General features: G+C 42.9%; 1 protein-coding gene across 8 annotated transcripts in view; it reads left to right on the top strand.

Annotated features, from left to right (window-relative positions):
• TBL1XR1 (TBL1X/Y related 1) overlaps positions 1 to 25,562 on the top strand; it is a 230,558-nt gene that overhangs the window by 118,929 nt on the left and 86,067 nt on the right. The gene's annotated exons all lie outside the window — the stretch shown is intronic.

Below are 25,562 nucleotides of genomic sequence, written 5' to 3'. Positions count from 1 at the left end.
CGAGGGGTTTTAAAAATATAAACAGGCCATCTAAATACGTTTCCAAATTCAAGAAAGAAGTAGTCCTTTTCCAGATATGTGTTGCAATGTTTTCACAGTATTGATTATAGTTCAATTTGTTACCACTTCCCCAAAGAGAGTCTTCAAGCATAACTTGTTATGTAAGTTTGGTATCTTTACAATTTGAAATTCTCAGATGATGTATGGCTAGGTTTCATATTTTAGGTGAGTGAGGAAATGGTGTTTGAGAAATAAATCTGGATTGTTTTAGGATTGTTTTAATAAATAGTACCTTCACGTCGATTCTAAGCTGTAGGAAGGAGAATGGTGCTGTTCCAGTGCAACCTACTTTCTGGGTAACTTCATATATATTTTTGTGCTGACTTGACTGTGACCCTTTCACATGTTGAAGATAAAGATGTTTAACTTAAAAGAGGCTGGTTTTGCATAAATATTAAGTAAACAACCAGTATTGTGCTTTTGTGTTGCTCCCATTCATTTGGTTAAGGTTGCAGTGGGGGAACTGATAGATTGTTCCCTCTGTTTCGTGAAATGCACCAATGATGCAAATATAGCACTTAACATCAGGTGAAGGGACATAGGAAGCTGGAAGAGGAGACTGTGTGTGATTGGTTTTGGAGCTATTTTTTAACGGAAATATTTTTACCATTTTCTTGAAGAGTAACAACGAGACTCATATGCCAGCCCTGCTACATCTGCTGTGAATATTACTACATTCACTTTAAAGATTAACCTTTACTGCATGGAATTGCGTGAGTCTTAGGTGGGTGCTGTTCTCATTGCGTTCATTCCAGCTAAAGTTAGTCCCTAGAAACTGGCCCCACCATATATTTTGTTTATGTATTATTGCATTTGTATCCTGCCTTTCCCCCAAGGAGCTCAAGGGTGTGTACATGTTTCTCTCCCTCTCCATTTTATCCTCACAACAACCCTGTGAGGTAGGATGAGAAGCAGTGACTGGCCCAAGGTCACCCAGTGAGCTTTGGTGGCATGTGCACACGCACGCGCGCACACACACACGAGTGAGCCTCCCTGATCTAAACGTACACTCATCCTTTCACTGTCCCTCCAGTTGGCCAAACCTTGATTATACCTTTTCGTTGTTCTGAGATGCTCCTTTCAATTTCTTAGTAAACATTGCCCCTCTTACTCCTTTATAGTATCTCTCTCCTTCCTCTGAAGCCTCTTATGGGCACCCCCCCAGATTGTGTACAACCCCTTTTTGTATTGAAAGCTCTGGCAGTTGCTGCTGTGGTCTCTCTTGATCCTGTGAGTCTCTCTGCTGCGCATCCCCAAGACCTGTGCTGCCCTCCGAGGCTAGGAAAGAGTAAAGCCCTCTTTGGGCTTTCACCCCTCTCAGGGTAATAACTGCATGAAGGAGAGAGTGAGGGCATGCCCACTCACCTCCCCAGTGTTGAGTCTTCGCTGGCCCCACCGTCCACAGAGAAAATCCTGTATAATGCACATCCGCTCTTTGCGTGATTTAGAAACTCTGATGGTGCAGGGATCCAAACTGCACAGGAGCATGCTTGCGTAGAACAGTCTTCAGGCCTTTTCTCCCCACATGGATGGAAGGCAGAGCGTCAGGGCCAATGAACATGTTTCTGCTCTCCCCCTCATGCAATTGTGGATGCCCAAATAAAAGGCTAAAAGGAATGCTGTTGCCATACGAACACGAGAAGAGCCTACTGGATCAGGCCAGTGGCCCATCTAGTCCAGCATTCTTTGTCACAGTGGCCAACCAGATGCCAATGGGAAGCCCGCAAGCAGGACCTGAGCAATAAAAACACTCTCCCAGGCTTCCCCCAGGCACCTGGTTGGCCACTGTGAGAACAGGATGCTGGACTAGATGGGCCACTGGCCTGATCCAGCAGGCTCTTCTTATGTTCCCATCCTGTGGTTTCCAGCAACTGGTTTCCAGAAGCATACCCTTGATGAATTTGTCTAACCCTCATTTAAAGCCATCTGAGTTGGTGGCCATTACTGCCTCTTGTGGGAGTGAATTCCATAGTTTAACTCTGCACTGTGTGAAGAAGTACTTTCTTTTATCTGTCCTGAATCTTCCAACATTCAGCTTCATTGGATGTCCACGAGTTGCAGTGTTACAAAAAAGGGAGAAAAACATCTCCGATTAGATCAAATATAAATGGCAGCTCCTCCGTTAAATGAAAGATCTTTTGTACATGGTTTGCTATTGTGAGATGACGATCCCCTTGTCACTCATTTCCATCTCTGTTGTGTGGTTGCTCCAAGGTTTATTGGAGACAGAACCAAATAGAGTGCTAGTATTCCTTGGTTAATGAACTTGAATCTTCTCCATTTTGTATAAAGGACTTGAAAAAGTGTCTGTATGTGGAACAACAAAGTGAAGTGGAGAAGGGTTTGGAATGTGCTATGACCTAGAAGTGGTTCAGGATAATAAACAAAAATGTGGCTTTGAAATGCTTGGAGACACTTCTTTCCTGTGTAAGCAAGGGTTGTTGAGACAACATTTCCTGAAAACTACGGCTGTCACACAATTGACACATTTTTATTAATCATCTGCCTTTTTGCCAATTATTCAATCAATTTTTTGTGAATTATTCAATTAAACTGTATGTAGGACTAGATGAATCTTTGATTAAACAGCTCTCTTCTTCTATATTTTTAAATGCTCCAGTTTAAAGCTTACAGTAAACATTGCTGGTGTTTGTTGCCTTTCTTCTCTCCAACAAAAATATAAAGTCATTTGTTTTATTCTCTTAAAGACCCAGATATAGTTACATTGCATTGATATGTGGGGGATATTTTCTTTTTTAAAGATTAGTTTGTCTATATTTATTATGTATAACCAATTTAATTTAACAACAGAGTTATGTGCTGGAAGTGAGCTCAAGTCTTATTATCAGTCGACTTTTCTCTGCCCCTACTTCATCTACAATTGGCATTTTGCTAGTGGGAGGCTAATTGCTAATCCAAAAGGAAATAAACCATAGATCATACACTGGTAACAAATTGATATTTAAGCATATGCTAGGCATTCATCTCTTTGCTCATTTGAGGGGCGTTCTGATTTATCTTTTCCTCTCTTGCAAAAAGGTTTAATTTCATCCCTTCCAAATAAACTTAATCGGTTTGTTGCTAATGTGCAAGAATTAGAATTGCATTCCTGTTGTTATGAAAGCTGGGATGCCAAAGGCAAGAAGTAGAATTCTCTACAAAATCGTTTTCAGATGATCATTTTGAAAATGCGCAAGACTTCCAGCCAATACACCTGGAATCGTAAAGTATGTACAGACTCTTGAAAAACTGAATGGTAATACAATTTCTTGTAGATGTTCTGCGCAAATCAAACCTTATTCCCTTCACTGGAGTTGCCAGAGGTTCAGCCTGGAGCTTCACACTTTCCTGACTTAAGCCCACAAGCTTGTATTGAATTGGCACTTTGAGGGATGTTAGGTAGCCGTTCTGCCTGGTGCCCCCAGGGAGCTTTGGCCAAAAGGAGGGAACTGGGGGAGACTAGTCACTCTTGTAGGAATAATGGCTTCCAGGCCAGTGAACAAACTTGGCTTGAGCGGAAAGGTGACCTAGCCATGCTTTCTGACCCCTGTTAGAGGCTTCCAAGTCGGGCTTTCTTCTTGAGCGACTAGGAGACCTGCTGTTGTTGAGTACCAGCCAGCTTGTTACTCCTCTGCCTTATTATCCTTCCTGAACTATGCGGGAGCCAGATATGATGTATACATGCAACACATATGTTATGTACTAAGTATTTTACATATAGGTGATTTGGAGGTCCTGCCACATTTTCGTTTCCATGTCTGAAATCCTACTAGAAAAATATTAAATTTATTATTTGTATGCCACTTTCCCAATAACAGTGTTGGGTTCCAATTATTGCTGACAATAATTATTGTTGCTGACAATAGCAACAAAGCTTAAAAAAATTACGAAACAACTTTTCCATCAAAGTAATCATATCAAAAAGCACAAAAGCATATAAGTAAAGCAAAAACAATTCAATAAGCAACTAATTAAGTTCAATGTAAGCCCATAATAATTCAAAAATAATTCAGATGCGTGGTGGCTGTTGCCCTTGTTCCAAATTCAGGATCCCACTGCGATTGCATTGCAGGAGGGGAAGAAAAGAGCAGCTGTGAGGTTGCATCCTTGTTCAAATCTGAGGCAGATCACCTCTTTTGAATCTCATTTGAAACTTCTGTAGAGGATGAAGCTATGTGAGGTAAGGGTAGGGGATACTTATTGCACTTTCTAAACCCTCCCACCCCCCATATAACATCTTAACAAGACTTTACACATGAGTTAGCTTCATGAGAACTCTTGTAGTGCACAAAGACAGGTCCAGTTTGGTGGTGGTGGTGTGGATAGAGTATTGGGCTTGGACTGGGAGAACCTAGGTTCAGATCTCCAGTTATGCATGAAACTCATTGCGTGGCCCTGATCAAGCCGCCATCTTTCAACCTCATCTATCTTGCAGGATTGCTCTGAGGATAAAATTGGATAAAGCCCTCTTGTACATTCCCTCAATAGATGGTGATGAATGTGAAACTTAAAACAGGACCAAAAGGTAGAAAGAAATGTAACATGGGAAAGTGTCAGGGCGGGGTGCATTTAGATATCTGCCACCTATCATGACCCAATGGCACACATAAAAGGTGTGACACTCTTCGGGTGTGAAATACCAGGATGCAGATGCTGCAGCGTTATTGGCTTCATACTGATTCATCTTTGCCAAACTATTTCTGAGACTCCTTCACTACAGTAAGGCCAATCTTGCAAGGCTAGCCTTGCTATCCTAGGATACTGATGAGGAGTGCTGTTTAGCTATATCCCATGCCCACATAGCCCAACACAGAATCAAGTGTCCTTTAAGCCCATAGACCTTTGGGCTGCAAGAGTCTGTCCAGTATCCAAAAGGAAATCCTTTGGGGGTAAGTGCTTAAGTGATTAGTCAGAGAGAAAAGTCCCTTCAAAGATTATTGAAGGTTTAAGTGCATTTCCTGACAGCTATTACAGAGCAGCCTCTCAGAGCTGGCTGTGGCTGCACATTTTCACACACTATAATTTTGCTGTAATTAACTGAAGAAAATAACTGCTCCCTTCTTAGAAACGAAGCACTTTGCCCAGCTGTTCCCACATGCCACTATGGTTGTCCTTTTGGCACAAACTTTGTTTTCTGGTTATTCCCCCCCCCTCCAGAGTTGTTTATAGTGGCAACACTGTAGACGTGGTCCTGGCTGCCCTTTTTTTTTTGAGTGCACGCAAGGGTGGCCTTGTCCATTGGGTGTACCACCTGGACGATTCGAGATCAACAAGCTTCTCTTGGTGCAGCCTTGCATGCGTGGGACGTTTAGGGCAGGCAAATCCTTTCTTTAAAAAAACAACCTCTTGTTTTGCACCCCTATCTCCCCTCAGCCTACTAGGGATGATTATATGGATGTGTTTTCCAGTTTGTTTAAAATTTCTGTAAAATGGAAAATTGAACAATTACAAGAAAACCCTTGGAGGTTTTTTTTGTTTTTGTTTTTGTTTTTTACATTCTGAGTAGGGAACTGTTCTTATTTTTTGTCTTTGAATGGCATTTGTACTGGGCCTGGCAACGTTGCCTGTATCTGGAGTTTCAGCAGGGCTCTGATCTGGAGCAGGAGGTGGCCATAGGCCCTCCCTTCCAAATAGAAGAGATGGCAGGCAGGCTTTGGGCTGCCAGCTAAGCTTTCAGTTCTGGATTTTAAACACAGGCCCATTTGTGTCATGAGGTTCTGAGGATTCTGGCCATATGCTTGTGTGTCTGTACTGAATCTCAGGCGTGCAGTGTGATATATTCAGAAGAGATGGCCTTGGCCCTTGTCTTTGCCTGGGGAGGGCGGGTGGGGGTCCTCCTCTTCTCAAGTGGACTTGTCTGTTTTGAAATCCAGGCTTATATTCCTGCAATCCTTTTTAGTCCTGGGATGCCACTTGGATGTTGGATGGTTGCTGCTTGTGAGTCACACAGCTGGATCTGAAACTTGGTATAGTAACTAAGGCATTTTTTTCTTTTTTCTTTTCTTTTCTGTTGCAACTGCTATGAGAGCCAGGAAGTCTGTCACACTTTGAAATGCACACAATTGGCAATTTATATCCACATAGGGTTCTACTTGCAAAGCTCCCTGTGAAATGTTTTCCCTTCCAACGTTTTTGAGTATTTAGTGTCAGATCTTGTCACTGCTGTCTTCACATGTTTGTGGTGTGGGGATGTGATGGGACTTTTTCAAAAAGAAAACAAAACGGTTTTAAAAAACACCCCCCCAATCTGTTTATTCACATTTACCCCATAGCCATATCAATCAAGACATGTGAGACTTCTGCCTGGTACAATATTTCTATACTTTTTCATAAACTAATTTCTGTGTGGTTCAAGTGAGAGACTTTTGGAGAAGTCCAAAGAAACCTTACTTTATCTTATTTTATTGATTTATAATTATATTTGTATGCTGCTAGTTATTAAAAAAAAATCAAAGCAGTTTACAACAATATGTATTTGTGAATACAATAAAAACAATGTAAAACAATAAAACCATTTGAGGGGTGGGAAGCAAATAATGTATAGGCTATTTGAGGATGGCTTGTAATGAAACAAAGCTGTTGGTTTATAATTAAATAAATCTGTTGGTTTGTAATGAAATAAAGCTGTTTCTTATATTTAGTCATTTAAGAATATGGCAATCCTCTTGAAATGTTTGAAAATCCTTGCATGCTACAGACAACAAGAGTTCATGGATGTGAGGAGGTGTCTGAGGGATGGCAGATCCAGCAGTAGTGACTGAAGTAAAATCAGGACAGCTGATTCTCAGATAGCCCCAAGTTGGTAACCTTGCGCTGACCAAATCTTGAAGCTAACTGACTGCTTATACCCCTTTGTAGCCTGTCTACCCCTCCCAGGCTCCACCCCCTTCTTAAAGATTATAATACAGAGCTTTAGAAAGATGGCCTGGCCTATAGCCTAGCACTTCTTCATCATCTCTGTCGTCTTCCACCCAGGGCGTTGCTTGTGCTGACAAGGCAGGTACTGGGGAGTGTGAGGCTCCTGGGGTTGCATTCAAAGTAGCGCTAAATCATTCATTGCACAAGCAGAATGACTTCTGCTTGCTCAAGGGGACTTCCACCCTCCCTTCTCCCTGTGCCCCCCTAAATCTGTTTTGGGGGTTCCTCTGGAGCAGATTTGGGGACAGCATATGGGGAGAAATTTCCATTGCACAAGCAGAGGTTGTTCCGTTTCACCATTGTGTGTAGGGGGAGCGGTTCCTTTAGGGAATGTGGCTTGGAGGCATTGGTGTGTGTATGTCCACTCTCTCTCGAGATCACAATACTTTGTTATCTGGGTTCAGGGACCTTTGACTGACAGGCTCTGGTTCTAGATCAGGATTGCTTCAGCACTTCCATGATATGCTCAGCAGGTCATCCTGCTCTTGTTAGTTGCTGCTTCTGTGTCAGGACCCTCGTAGCTACTGATGAAAGTTTGGGGTTGTAACAGAAGGGAGATGAAATGCCACCAGCTACCCGAAGGAGGCAGGGGAGAGGAAGACATCAGATAAGAGCCTTCTCTTCCAGCTGGACAGTCCTATCTCACCTTTCCCTCCCCCCAAAAAAACCCAGGGCCATCTGTCACCACCCATCCTGTGCAAAGAATCTGGGTGACATTTTATATGTTGGCTATGGCTTGTTGCAATTTCATGTAATTCTTTTTGATGTTTCATTCCATCTTGGATTTGTATCCTGAAAAGCATGAATGGAACAAATAGATAACATCCTCCCACCCTTCCCTTTCTCAGGAACCAGTCCTGAAGGGCACTGTCATTGTTAAATGTGTGAGCCCATGAAATGTTGGAAATGTGACCATAAGGATGGGCTGTAATAGGTTGGTGGGCAAATGCCTGTCTTGACTTCTCTTTCCAGCACACTTTTCTCCACCTTTCAGTGCCTCGGCTGCTTCATTCTCCCGTTCTCTGTCCCTCTGTCGTGCATAGAATGTCATGCCCTACAGGTTCGATGAGGTGGGCTTTCGATTAGCCAAACATTACTGAGTGATATCCTTGAAAGTGCGTATCATTTTGCTGTTCACTCAGGTCTTTACTGAAACCTTCTGAAAAATCTTGCTCTGGATCGCTTGGACAGCAGACGATGCCAGTGTCTTAAACTTTGGTGTGGTGCATACGTGTGCCCTTGTGTGTTATATTTAGACTGTCAACAAAGCCAAATTCTTTAATCCTTTAAAAGGGCTTATTAAGAAAAAAGTAGGGGATTGAAGAAAAGTGGAGACCTGGGGGGAATGCTTTTGTGATGGATCAAAATGTAACATTCACATTATTGTTGATAATAATCTCCCAGAGTTTCAAGCTCAAGTATATGGAGAAGACATGCTGTTAATAATAATAACAAAAAGCCCAACTCATTACATTTGAAGATGTAATAGTTTTGTAAACACGATGAAAATACTTGTCTAGAACATTTTTAAATCTTTTAATCAGTTTTATCTTACATGAATTCTACATGAATAAAATTATCTGCTTTGGGCACAAAGCAGCGAAAGTCTATCCTATGTGAGGGGGAGAAAATGAAAATTCTGCACCCAGGAGTTCAAATTCTGCATCCAGAAAAGCTGAGTTCTGTCCATAATTTTTGCAAATCTAATATTTTCTCATTTTGCATGGTTTTATTCCAGTTTTACAAGCAGTGAGATGGACAGAGACCCTGCTGTGGCTCTTAAAAATCTTACCCACTCACCTATGGCCTGTGAGACTTCGTCAGACGTTACTGTGGCACTTTCTGTATTGCATCCATAAGTGTTAGATTTTTGCCTTTTAAAAATGAGAAAGTCGTGATTGCTGGGAAGCTGAAACCTGTATTATGTGCCACACTCTGTGCTTTTTTTCCTGCACACCTGTGGAATTGCAGAAGACATCCCTGCAAGTTGCACTGTAAATGTTTTGCAAATAGAGTACAGCCCACAGGAAATCAAAACCATTCCAGTAATTAAAACCGGCTTGGTTTGGACATATGGGAATGCCACTTACTTCAATGTTGATGTCGAGGGTGTGAAGAAGAGTCTTGTGTCATGAACTCAGAAAGCTAGAAGGCTTGGTAACTGGGAGAAAGTCTTGGGAGTATTTTGTGCATCCAAGTGTTTGAGGCACAGGACATGAGTACTCTGGTAGCATACACTGTTGACTTAATGGGCCAGCAAGTATGAACAAATTTGGAACACTTGTTAAAAAAAAAAACCTCTCCCCACCCCCAAGAGTCCTCCAGTTTTGCTTATAATTGCTGGATGCAATGTGGATTGGGCTTGGGGGAATTTGCCCATTTCTACAGATACTTAGGAGATGACACATTTGGTTTAAATGATAGGGGAAACAAAAACACTTACCTTTAATTACCAAGAAGCAGTTTTCTGCAGTTTTGAAAGCTGACAGCAGTAGCAACCCTTTGCATGAACCTAAGCTTTGACCTCACACTGGCAGTGATCTGCTCAGTTATGTGTGTGGTCTCACTGTGATGAATATCATGAAATTAAATTTGCACCTGAGTGCAATCAGTACAAGAAAATTCAAAATTTATGATTTTGCTTTTCTGTTAAATGAACATATTTCTGGTGCTAAAACCTTTCTGTAGTTCTGATGTTGATTTGCTAGTTGCTGATGAAAGGCAATTGTTTGTTCTGATTGGCGGCGGTTGCCCTGCTTACCTATTTTTCTACTAGGTGCAACCATAATGGCATACAGCACATCACAAATACCAGTAAATTAAAATGCGAACAATACAGTGCAGTCAAATGTTCTAGCATGAACCTAGGAATGACTTCGATCGAAGAAGAACAGACTTAAATAACAAATATTCAGTGGAGAAATTGTGAATAAAATCCCCAAGAAAGTTCCTTGCTTGATTTTTGAATTTTTGTTGAAAGGTTTAGATACCAGTAGAGGCCATGGGTTTAAGAACTTCTCATTTCTCCATAGAACAGTCAACCAGTCTAGCTACATAACATATACCTAATCCTTTAGGACATTCTATGGCCAGTCCAGGAATGTGGAATGCTGAAGGAAGTCTACCAAGCATCTTTGCTTCCTATTCTTAGACATCTTTTGAAGACTCTCTTGTGTCGACAGGCCTTTTCAGTTGGATGGCTTTTATGGGACTGGCCTCTTCCTTAGGACTTTTTTGGGGGGGAGGGTGCTTTTATATATATATTAAATATATATATAATAAAAATGTAAATGTACTGCCTTCGAGTCGATTGCGACTTATGGCGACCCTATGAATAGGGTTTTCTTGAGGCTGAGAGGCAGTGATTGGCCCAAGGTCACCCAGTGAGCTTCATGGCTGTGTGGGGATTCAAACCTTGGTCTCCCAGGTCATAGTCCAACACATTAACCACTACACCACACTGGCTCTCTCTGACCACTGTTGTCCACGCACTGCTAACCTCCAGGCTGGATTGCTGTAATGCACTCTATGTGGTGCTGCTCTTGAGGTTGGTCCAGAAGCTGCAGCTGGTGCAAAATGCGGCGGCTAGACTGCTCACTGGGGCAGGGTATCGCCAACATGTCACCCCACTGCTGAAAGAATCGCACTGGCTGCCCATTTGCTACCGTGCTAAGTTCAAGGCTCTAGTCTTGGTGTATAAAGCCCTATACAGCTTGGGACCAGCATACCTGAAAGACCATCTTATCCCTTATGTACCCAGTCGATCACTGCGCTCTGCAGGTGAGGGCCTCCTGCACATACCATCTTATCAGGAGGTCCATTCTGCACAACATAAGAAATGGACGTTGAGTATGGCGGTACCTACCCTGTAGAATTACCCCCCCTTAAATATTAGACAGGCGCCATCTCTGTTATCTTTTTGGCGCCTACTGAGGACCTTCCTCTTTCAACAAACCTTTTAAGCTGAGACCATATCCCAGTCTGTGTCTGTATTGCAATTGTTTTTAATATGTTTTTAGACCTTTTTTAAAAAAAGTTTTTAACCTTTTTTAAAAAAAGTATTTTTGAAAGCTTTTAAAAATGTATTAAAAGATGTTTTGTTTTAATGTATTTCAAAGTTTGTTTTTATGATGTTTTAAAGTGTTTTAGTGCTTTTGTTTGCCGCCCTGGGCTCCTGTTGGGAGGAAGGGCAGGATATCAATCAATCAATCAATCAATAAAATCACGTGGGTACTTGCACACCTGATTGTAACCCCCAGTCCTGTCCTGCTGTGTGGTGGGACAAGGCTCAATCAAGGTGCAGGTCAGTGAAGTTCAGGCTGACACAAGGCAGGCAGGACAAGGTTCAAGCAGGGCACAGGATAGGCAGAGTTCAGATTGGATATAGGGCAGGATGCAGGGCTAGGCTGTGGGAAACACAGAGCTCTGAAGCTGGTCTTCCAGAAGGAGCAAGCCAAAACAGTCCTTTTATGGTCTCTGGTGGCACCTAATTGTTAGCACCGCTTGTGCTGCAAGATGCTGTTCTAATTAAAGGGACCCACCCTTCTCAAGCAACCTCCTTCTGTGATAGAATAGGGCCTTCTACAGAGGGGTCCTTGGAGTGTGGGTGGCAGTGCCATATCCTTGGGCTGGGGGGAGGGTGCACTGGCCCCACAGATCCTTCTGATGGCAGCACCTCTGAGGCTGGCCCTGCGTGCCCTTCCACTTCTGGTTCAGAGCCCTTGCCTCCCCCAACCCAGTGAAAAGAGATCTGATTCCTGGTGCCTGGCACAATGATTATTCTTAGGGAAGGACCTGCACAGTTGGCCTTGGCCATGTTGTCAGGCCTTTAAACGTTACAGCAGTGGTGTGAGGGAGTCCCACAGCTCATCACAACCTATACTGTATGAAGGGCACCTTGGTGCTCAGCTGCATAATTCACCTTAGCATTTGTCTGCTGCCATGAAGTGATGTAAACATATGGAGTTCTGGCCCTCAGTACCATGTGCTAAAGGGGCCTTGTGACTGCTGTTCTGTTATAAAAGCTCCCTTTATAATGTTCCATGCAATTTGCCTGACTAGCCCAGTGCTCTTTGCTTGGACTGGCAGTGGTTCTTGGATGGGGGTCTTCATCACCTCTGCTTCCTGAATGTTTTTTTAAAAATCTGGAAATGCCAGGAATTCAACCTACAACCTTCTGCATGGAAAGTAGGTGCTCTACCAATGAGTTATGGACCCCCACAGATTTGTGTGCAAATTGGTGCTGAGTATGCCATTGTAACTAGGCAGTAATAGTTACAATCAAGATGAGGTGAGCTGTCAAGGTTATGAATTAGTACACACCACATTTTTATAGTTGTAGTACACACCACATTTTTATAGTTGTGGGTTGTGAGACCTGTATGGCCCAGCCTATATGGTATGCATGGTTGAGGATGGTATTTTACTTGATTACATTTAGTATTGTCTGTGTGGGCAGAACATTATCCTAAGTCAGGGGTTTCCAAATTCTTCTGTTCTGACCACCAGTGGTCTGTAAGCTTTGTTCAGGTGGTGTGTAGCTTGTCTGTAAAAATGTAATTAAAAATCACACAGAACCTAACACAGAGCATTATAATCACTATAACAGGTGCAGAAAGTGATTCCCCAAGGCTGTCAGCAATTTCAAGTGGTCCATGGGGGGGGGACTGTGGGGACCACTGTCCTAAGGAAGGTTAGATCCCATTGTTTTCTTTTGGCCACTGTAGTTCTGGACATTTTGTTAAAGAATCTGATGCGAGTCATTGCTAAAGATAGAAACTTGGCAAAGTCAATCTTGGGGCAGGAATCTTCCTTCAAAACACACACAGTGTTTTATATAGTGCAGCATCAGAGTTTTACCCAATTACGTGGCAGATAATGAATGTCCAGGTAGGGATGAGAGTCCAGTGGAGACACACCATGCTTACCTTTTGGTGCTATTTTGGTGATGATTTTTACACTAGGCGTCTATAGCTTCGGAAGGAGAGATTTTCAGATTAGTGCACTTTTTACACCAGCTAATTAAAAATAATTACTGAGGTTAATGAAACAACAATTAAATTGTTAACTTGAAACTTTTAAAAGAAGTACTCCACTAAGGGGGGGGGAGCCTACTGTAAACAGCAGCTTGTGCTAGCACTATTGGAATGACTTCATAGGATAGGCAAGCAATTTTTTTTTAAAATAAGATTTTATATCTCCCTGTTTCTGATGCAGAAGAAAATTGACAGCATTTTCAAAGCAAGGGTGAGCTGTGTTTCATTAGCGAGCACATACTGGAACTTTGTGAGAGGCCCATTGACTTTTGTTAGACTCCTGGGGGTTCTAGTTTTCATTTAAAAACAAATTCCTAAACATGTTTTTTGCAGTGCACAGCGGTATTGCTCCATGAAATTATACTGTGAAAAGTCAATCAGTGTGTGCCTTCCCCCCACTTTTTTTTGCCATCAGCTTCCACCAAGAGCATCCATGTCTGTGGAACCTACAGCCAATGTGTTACGAACAGAAAAAGCAAGTGGTAAAGTCCATTTCAGAAGGGACGTGGAGGTTTGCATGTTTACATGTTTCCCCGCCCCTGCATATATGGAATTATTGTTGTTGTTGTTATTATTATTAAAGTCCCAGCCCTCCTCCCAAAGGAGCCGAGAGCAGCAAACACATCAACATGACATTGAAAAACAACAAAAGCTATCTAAAAAGAATTGCAGATAAAAACATTCCAAAAATAGTTACAGATCCGGTGATCTCCAGGTTGCTAGGAACAGGCTCCTGCGGCCATCAGATGTCTGGGTGAAAACAGTAATGTTTTCAAATTCCTCCTGAACATCAGTAATGAGTTCATGTTATGCAGTCCTCCATCTGTACTCTGAAAGGGCTGTGTCCTATGTAGTTTCTGAATCCATAAAAGTTTTTAAAGCCGGTAGGGCTGGGAGAGAGTGCAGTCTGAAACCCTGCACAGCTGCTGTCAGTCACTGAGCCAGACGGACAATGCTCTGACTTAGTATAAGGCGGCTTCTTAGGTTCCCATGATTCTGCCTAGCAATACCAGATTATCATTATGGGGCTAGACAGAGTATCCCCTCTGAGTTGATGTGGGGATTTGTGACCACGTCCACTGCTGCTTGTGGCACTCAGAAGTACCAGCAGTCAGCACAGCATACACATAGATTGGACATGAAATTTAGACCTGGGGGAGGGAACGGAAGCTGGCATGGTTAAGATGGGCCAAAGCTTTGAAATCTAGGCCAGTGTAGGTTGTGATCACCTTTGCCACAATCAGGGTGGCACAGATTGGGCCCTCCGGCCCTTCCTGTCACCACTATGGAATTTCTCAGGCAGGGAGGATCCACTGCACACACATAAGGCTATAAATCAAAAGGGCGTAACTTCCAAGCAGCCTCTGGGTTGACACCATGGCAGTGAAATAAAACTGTATCAAGAGAGTTGCTAAGTAATAATCTCGGCTTTCTGTAAGCTTTTATGTGAACAAGAAACCTTGGCATACAGCTGAACAGAGAAAAGATCAGAAAGGTGAATGACTAAAACTTATAACTGAACATCAGCATCCATGATACTTACTTGATATGTATTGTTTGTCTTCTGTGTCACAGTGGAGGCTGGTGTATTAGCGTGAATGAGGCACTGGCCCAATAACCTCAGCCAGCCCTCACCTGCCTGCCTTTCTACTTTCAGTCAGTCCACAGGGTGGCCTTGGCTGTCAGCTTCCTCCTCCTCCTTAGTCTCATGTGTTGTCCTGGTAGAGCTGAACAGGGATGAGGATGGGGACAAGAGTAGAATTAGTTGGCTCTGCCTGCCATTGGCTCTGGCTCCACCTACTGTTGGCCTCCCTGCCTTCGGCCCTGCCGGTCCCAATGTGCACCAGCCACCACTGGGGTAAAATAGCTGCATAACATTGTAATTGGCTGGTATTTAAGCTCATGGAGTGTTTCAATGCAAGAGCTAGTAAATAAATAGTTATATTTTTCCATCACCCTTTTAAAAACAAGCACTGACAAACAATATCATCATATGGTTTGTGTTACGTGTGATGTAATATGAAGTGCTGCACCATCACAATTTTGTGGGGTTTCAGAGAGTGGTTCTGGTAAGGATGCTCAATTATTGTATTAGATTTTTGAAGGAGGAGATTTGGTACATTTGTGTAATGTCACATCAGGCCACATGCATTCGGAAATACTGGTTTTTGCAGATGACCTTTTAAATATCTCCTTTTTGTAGTCATTGGAAGTTTTCATTCTGGCCTTTAAGAACTATCAAGAAAGGATGCCACAAATTACGACATAAAAATATGAAGGAGATCTTTGAATGGAGATAACCTATTCAGTGTGGAACAATTTTAAAACTATGTAGTCTGACATTCCTATCCAATTCAATTTCATCAATTGTTTTTGAATGTTCTGAAATTATGGATGGATATGAATGATGAATGCATTAATTTGAAAATGTGGGTTTAAAAAATGCCGAGCAGTGTTAAAGTCTGAGGGACCATAGTTCAGTTGTAGAGCACACAAAAGGTCCTATGTCAAGGTAGGGCTGGAAGACACTCCCGCCTGAAAACCTGGAGAGCCACTGCCAGTTAGTGTACACCACTGTTCTTCAATCTTGGGTCCCAAGATGCTGATGGACTACAACTCCCATCATTGCTGATCATTGACCATGCTGTCTAGGGATGATGGGAATTGTTCTCCAACAACATCTGGGGGCGCAGGGTTGAAGAACAGTGGTGTAGACAATACTGAGATAGGTAGACCAATGCTCTGTCTCCCTATAAACCAATTTTCTGTTCTGTATGTCGTCTCATGTACATAGTCTGGATAGACAGTAATTTGTCCTTCAGATAAGTCTACAAAGGGTATTATCTCACTTTGGGTTTTTTTAATTAGCTTGCACGCCAACAGCTACTGCACCTGTGCTTGTGCAACAACTTTTGTAAAACATATTTGCCTGGTTGCCTAGAAAGCTACCTTATACTAGGTTAGATCATTTGTCCATTTCATTGTCAATACTGACGACAGCAGCTCTCTAGGGTTTCAGGTGGGAGCGTTTTCCAGCCCTACCTGGAAATGCTGGGGATTGAACCTGAGACCTTTTGCATGCAAGGCATGTGCCATACCATAGAACTCGCCAGTAGGTGAGCATGAAAACAGTTATTGACAAACTTCCAGCAGTCATCTCAGATGACCCCAGCATGAACTCTGTTGATTCACACAAGGGCATCTGGGCAAGTAGGCTCTCTCATTTTGTTCCCATTGAAGAGGATGGATAAGCCCTTGACATCAGAGTGTGTGTGGATCAGGTTGGATGTATTGAAATGGATTATTCCGTGCAATTTAAAACAGGTGGAATTCACTGCCAGAAGATGCAACTGCTATGGTAGATGGCTTTAAAAGGCAATTGGACAAATGCATGGGCCTATTGATGGCTTTTAACCAGGGGTAGCAATGTGGTACCTCCATGTTGGGAGGTAGTATGCCTCCGAGTGTCTGTTGCTGAATGTAGAATGCTCTGGAGTGCCTGTTGTTGTTGATTTCCTTGTCCTGTTTCTGGGCTCCCAAGGGGCATCTGGTCCCAGGGTATGGTTTGAAGACACATGAGGTCTTCTTAGATGAAGCTAAACATATCTGGGTCTGGTCAGTGCCTGATGGATGACTGCCTGGGAAACACATGTACACCATCTTGGGTTCCTTGGCAGAAGAAAGGTGGGATGTATACACAAGAAAATAAGTAAGTGAAATCTGGTTGGTCACTGTGGGAGGGAGGATGCTGGATGAGATGGACCTTTTCTCCTTGATTCATCAAGGGCTCCCCTCATGCAGATTATATAGTGTTGAAAAACTTCTCCATTTACTAGCTTTTTCTTTCAACCATGAGACTTTTTTTCAGAAACTTTCATTTTTAGAACTCCACCCTCTTTCCTCTCCCTTTCGCCCCACACATGAAAAATATGAACCCAGGATCTCTTACATAATGATGCTGGAGTTCCTCCATAGGCCTATCACCTATTGCAGAGGTCGCCAACCTTTTTGGACTAGAGGGCACATTTCAAATTGTGAGAGTGTGCTGGGGGCACCAGTCACAAAATGGCTTTCATGGGGACATGGCATAACACAAAATTAGAGAGTAGTCATGGTGAAGCTTTCTCCACAGTTGTATTTCTACACTAGAAAAGGCTTGACCTGTTCGAATTTTTACCTGCCATACAGATGTTCAAGGCACAATAACCCTGTTTTCCCCCAGTGCCAACCCTAAACCCAAAGTCTAGGCTGTCATCGTGTATCTACTTACCTGGAAGTAAGCCCTATTAAACTTAAAGACACTTACTTCTGAGTAGACATGTCTACTATTGCACTTGCAAGTTAACTACACAGTGAATTTTTGATGAGTCCTTGCAAAGCAGGAGATGTGCTTAAGCGTCTTTGCAAAGTTTTCACCTTTGCCTTTTTGGGGGGGAGGGTGATTCTTTAATGTTCATCTACTCTTATTGTGCAGTAGTATTTGTGGAAAATAATTCCTAGGCACTACCTGATCTCAGGTGAACCCAGCACAGGAAATATGTATCCTGGTTGCTAGGGGAAAAGGAATGGCAAACTATGGAGATTCCAAGGACTAGAAAAAAAAAAGACAAGCAGGAAAAATACACTAAAAGGTAAGAGAAAACAGTAATTAATAGGGATTCCTGTTGTCTGGTGTCCAAACAATTCACTTATCTATCACAGCTCTGACTTCACTCATTGGCTAATAACACTGGCAGGAAGGAGTAGCCAGGCTGGCTCATTTCACGTATATCGTTTAGAAGGGTACCTGCACATTTTCCTTCATAACTTACTTTCTAGAAGGGTTAGAAACTTACTTTTTTTTTCTTTAGAAAAAGAAAGCTCAGATTCTGGGCTAACTGCTGGGAGCATTACTGGTGGCCTTTGTAGGTGCCATGACACTCATGGGTGATGGGTTGGTGGCCCCTGACCTATTGCATCCTCCCTCCACCTGTATCATGATGCTACTGTTATCTTTAGCCAGCCACCTGAAATGAGTCATTAAGTGAGTAGGATTACATCATTTTTAAATTAAAGACTCTATTATATACAGCATGGGGAACCAAAAGTAATGACCATTTTCTTGTGCAAGAGCACAGTTGTATGCTGATCCCATAGATAAAGAAGAATGTACTTTATAGCTACAGAGGGTTTTAACGTATATTTGCAACTGCATTTAGTGCATTATTGAGAAAATCTCCCTCTATAAAATCCATTTCACATTGTACCAGCTTTCCTCCCCCCCTTTTTTTTCTTTTTGAGTAAAATAATTTTAACATGGTTAGAGGCCATGTGAATCAAGGACAGCAAGAGGTTTGTGATTTTGAAATTTCCTAGTCCCTTTCCACACCTAACCTTTTTGTAGATGAGGAAGAAGAACGTATTACAAAAAGCGCAATCGCAAACAATTCCAAAGAGGAAGAAAAACGGAGGATATCGGAAAAAGCCAATGTGGCTACACGGAAGACTGGTGGAGGAGGTAAAAGTAAAAAAGAGCATGTATAAAGAATGGAAGGAAGGATGCATCACCAAGGAAGAGTACCGACGAACGGCTCGGACTTTCAGGAATAGCGTAAGGAAAGCTAAAACCCAGAATGAGCTGAGGCTGGCGAGGGAAGCGAGGAACAACAAAAAGGGGTTTTTCAGATATGTTCGAAGCAAGAGAAAGACCAAGGAAACGGTGGGACTGCTGCTCAATGAGGATGGCAAAATGTTGACAGATAACGAGGAAAAAGCAGAACTGCTCAACACCTATTTTGCCTCCGTTTTCTCCCAAAAAGGGAACAGTGTGCAACCTTGCATCGGTAGCAATCTCAGTAAGGGGTCGGGATTGCAGTTCGAGATTGATAAGGAGATAGTCAGGAAATACCTAGTTAACCTAAATGAGTTCAAATCTCCAGGGCCTGATGAACTGCATCCCAGAGTATTGAAGGAACTTGCGGATGTACTCTCGGAACCTCTTGCCATCATCTTTGAGAAATCCTGGAGAACGGGAGAGGTGCCGGAGGATTGGAGACGGGCAAACGTCGTCCCACTCTTTAAAAAGGGTAAAAAAGAAGATCCGGGGAATTACAGGCCGGTCAGTCTGACTTCAATACCGGGAAAGATATTAGAATGGATAATAAAAGAGTCCATTGGCAACTATCTAGATGACAGTGCTGTGATTAGTAGGAGCCAGCATGGGTTTGTCAAGAAAAAATCCTGTCAAACTAATCTCATCTCTTTTTTTGATCGGGTCACTAGCTTAGTAGATGGTGGAAATGTGGTAGATGTCATCTATCTAGATTTCAGCAAAGCGTTTGACAAAGTCCCCCACAACCTTTTGATTAGCAAACTGGTCAAATGTGGACTAGATGGAAGTACTGTCAGGTGGATTCACAACTGGTTGGAAAACCGTACTCAAAGAGTGGTCGTCGGTGGCTCTGCTTCGGACTGGAAGGAGGTTTCGAGTGGAGTGCCACAGGGTTCTGTCCTGGGGCCGATACTCTTCAACATTTTTATCAATGACTTAGATGATGGAGTGGAGGGAAGCCTTATGAAGTTCGCGGATGATACGAAACTGGGAGGGATAGCTAACACAATGTAAGACAGGAATAAAATCCAAAGGGACCTGGATAGACTAGAAAATTGGGCTGAAATTAATAAAATGACATTCAAAAAAGACAAATGCAGGATTCTGCATTTAGGCCACAAAAACAAAATGCACGGGTACAGGATGGGAAATACCCGGCTTAGCAGTAGTGCGTGTGAGAAGGACCTTGGAATTGTAGTGGATCGCAAGTTGAACATGGCCCAGCAGTGTGATGCTGCGGCAAAAAAGGCAAACACGGTTTTGGGATGCATAAACAGAGCTATAGTTTCCAGGTTGAGGGAAGTAATAGTCCCACTATATTCTGCATTAGTCAGGCCTCATCTGGAATACTGCGTTCAGTTCTGGGCGCCTCATTTTAAGAAAGATATAGACAAGTTAGAGCGGGTTCAGAAGAGGGCGACGAGGATGATAGCCGGTATGGAGAACAAGTCTTATGAGGAAAGGTTGAAGGAACTTGGCATGTTCAGTCTGGTGAAGAGAAGGCTGAGGGGTGACATGATTACACTCTTTAAGTACCTGAAGGGCTGTCACATAGAGGAGGGTACAGATTTGTTCTCTGCTGCCCCAGAGGGTAGGACTAGGTCTAATGGTTTTAAGTTGCAGGAGCGTAGATTCAGATTGGACATTAGAAGGAACTTCTTGACAGTAAGGGCAGTTCGGCAATGGGACCGACTACCTAGGGAGGTGGTGGGATCCCCTTCGCTGGATGTCTTCAAGCAGAGGCTGGACAGCTATCTGCGGGAGATGCTGTAGCTGTGGATTTCCTGCTGTGAGCAGGGGGTGGACTCGATGGCCTACAAGGCCCCTTCCAACTCTATGATTGTAAAGGCACCACTCAGTATTAGGCACAGAATCCCAACATGCATCTGGAAAGGATTATGCAGTGTGTTCTGGGATGCCATTTTAGTTTCCGTGGGTGCTGTTGATGTAGTTCCCCAACCTTTTTTGGGTATATTTCAATTTTTAAAAAGTGTTGTAGGTGTGGTCACAATGGGCTGCTATGAGGGACATGGCCATTTATAAAATGGCTGCTGTGGATATAAGTCTAGTCACAAAATGTTGGAAGTGCCCCCACTGCTTGCCAAAGACATTTGGGGCAAACAGGTTTTTGATAGGATGAACTGCCCTCGTCACTCCATCGATTAGCATAGGCAGCTGGAGACAGCACATTGACAATAAATTGAGAATGGCTTCAGCACTCCCCTGTGGCTGCCATTTTGTACTGAAAGAGCAAAAAGGACAAGTTAACTCTTTCTCCCACCCTCTTCACAAAGGCTTCAAATCCCCAAATTCCACATCAGTCACTCCAGTCTCCCCTGCCCCCACCCTCCAGTGCAACATGACAATTTATCATCTCAGTAGTTCCACACATTCCTAATAGTCACAGCAGAGTCTCTCAATATTTAGGACAACTGCAGTTCTAGTTGTTTCATATTTTGCACATTTCATATCATGTACACTGTATGGTTTCACAAGTGCGCATGTGTATACGTAGTGTTGTACAGAATATAGTCCTTGCAACTGCAAGCTTATTGCTGGTAAAGACAGAGAAGAGTGTATGGGAGCAAAGAGATGCAAACAGAAAGTGGGACTTTGGAGATCTAAGGCCTCGTGTTAACTTTTTGGTGTAGTTACATTTACAAGAAGGGAAATCATTTCCCCCAGAGGTATTATGTTTGTGTCACTGCATTCTCCAGCATTCATGCCTTTTGACTGAACATCAGAAAAAACCTTCCAACTGTTAGAACAGTAAGACAAAGGAACCAATTATCTAGGGCTCTCCAACACTGGCGGCATTCAAGAGGCTGCTGAACAGCCACCTTTTGGGTGTGCTTTAAGTTGGATTCCTGCACTGAGCAGGGGGTTAGACTCCGTGACCTCATAGGCCCCTTCCAACTCTTCTATGATTCCCCCTGTGCACTCTGTCTAAATGTAACTTGTAAGGTCTTTGGGGCAGTGACCTGTTTTCAAACTGTTTGTTTTGTAATTGAAAATAGTTTAGATTCCATTATGTAAAAATAATACTTTTATAATTTAATTAAATAGCACCCTCAGTATACACAGTGCTTGATAAAATAACTTAAGAAAAACAGACAGGTCAACAATTAAATGTAGAAAGAGTGGTGGTAGAAAAAATAGGGGACTGTGAAAGCTGGAAGCATGATCCCAAGATTTGCTTGTTCACAGAATCTAGCTTTCCATTCTATAACTAGGAGTCCGTGAGCAAATACATCTTGGATCCGGCCTTCCAGTTTTCCCCATGCTTTATCTCTCACCACTCTGCCTTTGATCACATTGCAAGTGGTTAGCTCATGTTTTTAAATGTGGCTAAGTGATGGGCTGAATGCCGCTGTGGCAGAGATTAACATTCAGTGGTCAGGATGGCATTTTCCACTTTGTGTGTGTGTGTGTGGGGGAGATCTTTTCAGCTTCTGCCTTCCAAGAGGAACCTAGTGTTGCCTTCTGTGAAGCAGGGGCATTCTGGAATAGTACTCTCTGGCAGTGATGGGGGACCTCTGGCCAGCAGCCATCCCCATTTGGTCTGTGAGGCCATTTTGGCTAAGCCACACCCATGTGCCCTACAGCTGACACATATGACATCAGGTATGGGGCATGTAAAAACACAGCTGAACCAAAAGGGTTGTAAAACCTCTGCACAGCGTTTTGCAAGCACCGACAATCATCAATGGATAATGAGGTACTGTGAGATGTTTCCTGGGATGTTCCCCCCCCCAAGAGCAAGCTCTTTATACTTCTGCACAGCAGGGGGAGGGTGGGGCGAGAGAGGATGGATCCTAGCCAATTTTTTATCATCTTGTCTTATTAATTTTAAAACATATTTTCATTTAGTTTTCAATTAATAGCTCTCTTTCTCTCTCTCTCTCTCTCTCTCTCTCTCTCTCTCTGTCTGTCTGTCTGTCTGTCTCTCTCTCTCCCCCTCCCTCCCTCCCTCCCTCCCCCCCCTCTCTGTTGTAGCGTTTATTATAATATTTGAAAGACCAAAACAAAGAGAGCTGTATCTTCTCATTTCTGGAACTATTATATGAATGACTGACACAAGGTTCTCTTACACTGTGGCTGACAGCAACTATATTTGAAAAGTTGTCTCATATGATTTCTCAGCCTTTGAGGAGACGAAGCCTTAAGACTGAACTGAAAGAGGTAGTTAAAGTAATTACCTCATCCTATTGAAAGCTACAGTGGAGGTCATTTGAGGGACAGTTCTGAGACATTCTGCCAGCAGCTGCTTTCTCCCGCTGCTCGCCTGCAGGAAACGGGATGCCTCTTGGCTCCATGGCTACTCTGGCTAAGAACATAAGAAGGCCAAAGGCCTGTCATGTCCAGCAGCCTCTTCTCACAGTGGCCGACCAGATGCCTATGGGAAGCCTGCACGCAATCTCTCTGGACCCCCTCTTTTCCTCAGCACAGAAATGAAATCTTCTCTTATACGGCACATTTTTTAAAAAAATTAAAAATTTCACATTAGCCTGACTCCTGATGCTACCTTGGTTCTCATGGTCTCATGAAAAAGCACAAGCTTCTGAGGCCCAGATGGTCACGGATGGTGAACTAACGGAGAAATTTGCCGGCAATCGCTACATTCATCTGATAATGTCCCAGGCAGGAAATGGAGCCCTATAAACAACTCCCTTTTTCTGTAATGTGTTTCAGAACTAATGTTACAAAGTTTCATTGTTTTGGTTTCTGTTTTGGTGGAGGGAGTGTGTCTTGTAGACAGTGAAGATCCTCTTCGCAATTCCAGCTGTATAGTGCTTCCTTTGGATGCCCAAGTGTCATTTGTGCCCCGGAACACCTTTCACCAGCTTTGGTTGGTGTGCCACCTATGGACCCTCACATATAGTTTTGTCACAGTTACACATATACAGACTTGCTTACTGCAAAGCCTTGCATATGGGACTGCCCTTGAAAACTATAGAAACTTCAGCTGGTTCTGAATTCAACAATGGCTGTTTGGAATACATCTCCCCAGTACTGAAAAAATTTCACTGGCTTCCAGTTCATTTCTAAGTATAATTCAAGGTGTTGTTGACTATAAAATAAAATAAATGAATTCTGCATAACCCCAACCCAGAGTATCTATAGGATTGTCTGTTCCCAGATGGACCTGTGTGCTCTTTTTAAGATACGTGTTAGGAATATACGAACATAGCAAGCTGCCTTATACTGAATCAGACCATTGGTCCATCTAGCTGAATACTGTCTACACTGACAGGCAGCAATGGCTCTTCAGGGTTCCAGACTGGGGTCTCTCCCAGTCCTACCTAGAAATGTTGGGGATTGAACATGGGACCTTCTACACGCAAGGCAGATGCTCTACCACTGAGCTACAGTCCTTCCCCATAAGGCGCCAGTCTCTATTGGAGGCTCTGATGTCTAGGCACCAGAGGTGAGGTATGTAGTGACCAGAGAAGAGGTTCTTTTTGGCCTTGGTGCCCACTTCTGGCATTGCTCTCCAGAAACACTTGGCAGTTGCGTACTGTGCTAGTTTTTCTGTGCCAGGTGAATATAGTTTTATTCTCCTTATCGGTTACTGCAGCGTTCATTTTGTTCCAGCTGTTACTCTGCTTCTGTTGCTATTTTACTATGTTTTTTAACCCTTTTTACAATTACGTCAGTGTTTTATTGTTTTAATGTTAGTTTTAATGTTGACTTGTAAAATTGTTTGAAAAGTCTTGCCAAAAGGCAGGACGACCATTTAAAAAAATACTCCTCTAGGACAGATCATTCCATAAGTGGACTAAAGATAGCTTCCAATGGGGTCACAAGGGGAAGTGAGTTTGAAGTGGTGTGTTTCCTTCATGTTTGTATGGCATCAATCATCATCATCATCATCACCCCATTCAGCAGTCTAGGGTGTGGAAGTATCTGACTTGCTAGCACCAAATGGGTGTAATACAACAGTTGTTATGATAAAATGAAATTTTGTAACATTTTCACATTTTGAATAATTTGGCATGCTGTCAGGGTGTGGACGTAGGAGCAAAAAGCAAGGGAATAGGAAAAAGAGCTATCTATTAGCTCAATGTGTTTCAGATTGTGCTAGTCTTTCAGGAAAATCCTGAGAAGATCCAGCATTTAGATGTGATGCCCCTTCTTTTCTTAACACTGGCCTGTATGGGAGGGTGGCAAGAAAGAAGCTGTTACTGAAAAAGTACCATCTGAAAGCACATCTGGGGTTTGCCAGAAAGCACGAGAGTGCCCCAGCTGTGATGTGGGAAAAGGTTTTGTGGTCAGCTGAGACCAAGATAGAGCTTTTTGGCCAAAACTCAAAGCCCTATGTGTGGTGCAAACCTAACATTGCCTGTGCCTCAAGACACACCATCTCTACAGTGGTGGTGTCAGCATCATGCTGTGGGGATGCTTCTCATCAGCAGGGACTGGGCATCTTGTTAAAACTGAAGGAAGAATGGATGGAGCAAAATACAGGGAAATACTGCAAGAGAACCTGCTTCAAGTCCACTCAAAAACTGAAGCTTGGGAGGAAATTCAGGACTGATCCCAAGCACAAGGCCAAAGCAACATTGATGTGGCGCAAGAACAAAAAGTTGAATGTCCTACAGTGGCCCATTCAAAGTCCCGATCTTAATCCCATTGAGAATCTGTGGCTCTCTTTGAAAATTGCAGTCCACAAGCAACGTCCAACCAACCTGAATGACCTGTAGCAAATCTGCCGAAAAGAATGGGCCAAAATCCCTCCGACACTGTATGCGAAGCTGGTACATACCTACCCCCAAATACGCAAAGCTGTTATTAAATGTGGCTGTACCAAATACTAATGTGTGGGGGTTGAATACTTATGCAGGAACATGTTTCAGTTTTTTATGTTTCTTACAAACATTTCCCAACATTAAACCTTACAATAACTGATTTTGAGTCCGTGTTTCAAAATAAAATATCATACAGAATGAAATTACAAT

The sequence above is a fragment of the Rhineura floridana genome, chromosome 7 (assembly GCF_030035675.1).
Source record: "Rhineura floridana isolate rRhiFlo1 chromosome 7, rRhiFlo1.hap2, whole genome shotgun sequence".
NCBI classification, from domain to species: domain Eukaryota; kingdom Metazoa; phylum Chordata; class Lepidosauria; order Squamata; family Rhineuridae; genus Rhineura; species Rhineura floridana.
This window is presented reverse-complemented; position numbering and strand designations above follow the sequence as displayed.